Consider the following 2,416-nt stretch of genomic DNA (forward strand, 5'->3'; position numbering starts at 1 on the left):
ACAGAGGAGGTCCTGCGTGCCGGGGTCACCTGAACACGGAGCACCAGAAGCATCAGTGAGTGTCAGTGCATCTCCGTGGGGCACAGTGATCCCAGTCAGGGCTGAAAAGCGGGGTCCATGAAAATGTTCTTATTTCTTCTAAAGGTAGAAGAAACAAATTAACTTTTAGATTGAAAAATCTGTCTTAATATATAATATTAATATATGTGTCTTTATCCCAAGGGGCCAGAAAGGCAAAAGTACCTAAGGCCCACAAGAGTCATAACGTGTCCTGATTATATGAACTTACTGTGAAGAGAAGCCCTTTCCGGAGTCTTCAACTCAGTTCCACTACTGACATGTGACGTGGGCTCCTTCAATCCAAGTCCAGGGCTGCTAAGAGTGTTCTAGTCATTGCTGTTGCAGGTCTGCTCAGCTTCATGTGTCCGTATCACTTTCACAGCTGCCTTGGACTATCCTTCAGGGACTGACTTGTGCAAGGAGGTTGGAGAGAGTGCAGGGCCTTTCCTATGCTTCATCGTCATCTCATCCTCCTAGTTCTTCTTTTTTCTTTTTGCGGTACGCAGGCCTCTCACTGTTGTGGCCTCTCCCGTTGTGGAGCACAGGCTCCGGACATGCAGGCTCAACAACCATGGCTCACGGGCCCAGCCGCTCCACGGCATGTGGGATCCTCCTGGACCGGGGCACGAACCCGTGTCCCCTGCATCGGCAGGCGGACTCTCAACCACTGTGCCACGAGGGAAGCCCATCCTCCTCGTTCTTGAAAACATTTTGAAAAATCTTAAAAAGCACCTTTTCTCTTGTAAGAACTTTGCTGATTTGTGTGTGTGTGTGTGTGTGTGTGTGTGTGTGTGTGTGTGTGTGTGTGGCTGTGAATCTGGGGAGGCTTAGCTAGTAGGAGGTGGGCAAAGAAGAGAGTGAAAGACATGGGAAGCCGATTTCCAAGGTGTGGATTTCTCTGGGTCATGGGACCTGCAGTGGGTTGATCATGTAGGCTTCCGTGCATCGCCACTTAGGAAGGTAGAACGTGGAGGGTCACCACAGCAGGACAGCTTTCTAGTTTCAGAAAGTCTGAAGGCTCTTTCACACACAAAAAAACCCAAACACAAAAACCCCTACTGGAAGGATAGCTCTAGTTAAGGCTCTACCATCCTGATAAGCAGTCACTACTCTGAGCTCCTGGGATTTGCCCCTGGCCTTTGCATTTTCCTCCAGATGGTCCATCTGGAGATGCCCAAGGACTGAGGCTACTTGGATAGACTGGTCTGTTGAGGACATTGGACCTGTTTTACCAAAGCATCTCCCCAGTGTTTTGGAAATAAGTGAGTTGGGATTGGCCAAAACTGATATGACTCATGACACAGGTTACCAGGGTTTGGGTCAACTTTTTATGACCATGAAAAGAAGAATCGTCATCTGTCACTGCTAGGAAATTGGCATGTGCCAAGTTTATCCTTAAACTTGTGTTGCTAGGGATATTCTGAGCAATAATGAATAATTAAGGCAATGATTCATTTTTGCGTCTCCCGGAGTTTTGATTTTTTTACTCAACCACGAGTTTGTACGACAAACACAAAACTGAAATCTGCTTACGTCACCCACTACTTACTCACAACTATACCTCAGTGGCTTCCTGCTGGTCTTAGGAGAAAGACTATAATGTCTATCAGTGTCCACTAGTCCCTTTGTGGTCTCTTTCCTATCCGGCTCTCCAGCCCCATCCCTCGATGCTCACTCCCTCTGGGGCTCCACCCAGCCCTGTTTCTAGTTCTTCAGATGGTCCAGGGAACGGTGGTCCTCCACCTGGACTGCTCTTTGCTCCTTTTCCACTCCCAGTGAGCTGCCCCACTCTTCCTATCTCTGCTCCGCTCTTCCTTAGTGATGCCTTTCTTGACCTCCTTGATTAGGTTCAACTCCCTTGACGTTATGCTCTAGAGTGCGATGTTCTCCTGTAGAGACCTGATCACAGTGGTTTTGCCAAACTTGTTCTGTGATTCTGTGATTCACATCCCTCTTTCCTACTAGATTCCTTGTCACAACGGCTGACATCACTCACCTCTGTATCTGGACACCTAGAATATGATAGGTGTTTAAGAAATATGTGTTGAATAAATGATAAAAGGGATAAAAGGAAGATCAGGGCAAAACAAGCCCTTGTTAAGAGATTACAAAACAGGGCTTCCCTGGTGGTGCAGTGGTTAAGAATCCGCCTGCCAATGCAGGGGACATGGGTTCGAGCCCTGGTCCGGGAAGATCCCACATGCCACAGAGCAACTAAACCTATGTGCCACAACTACTGAGCCTGCGCTCTAAAGCTCGCGAGCCACAACTACTGAGCCCAAGTGCTGCAACTACTGAAGCTCGCACGCCTAGAGCCTGTGCTCTGCAACAAGAGAAGCCACCGCAATGAGGAGCC

The sequence above is a fragment of the Mesoplodon densirostris genome, chromosome 10 (assembly GCF_025265405.1).
Source record: "Mesoplodon densirostris isolate mMesDen1 chromosome 10, mMesDen1 primary haplotype, whole genome shotgun sequence".
In the NCBI taxonomy this organism is placed as follows: Eukaryota; Metazoa; Chordata; class Mammalia; order Artiodactyla; family Ziphiidae; genus Mesoplodon; species Mesoplodon densirostris.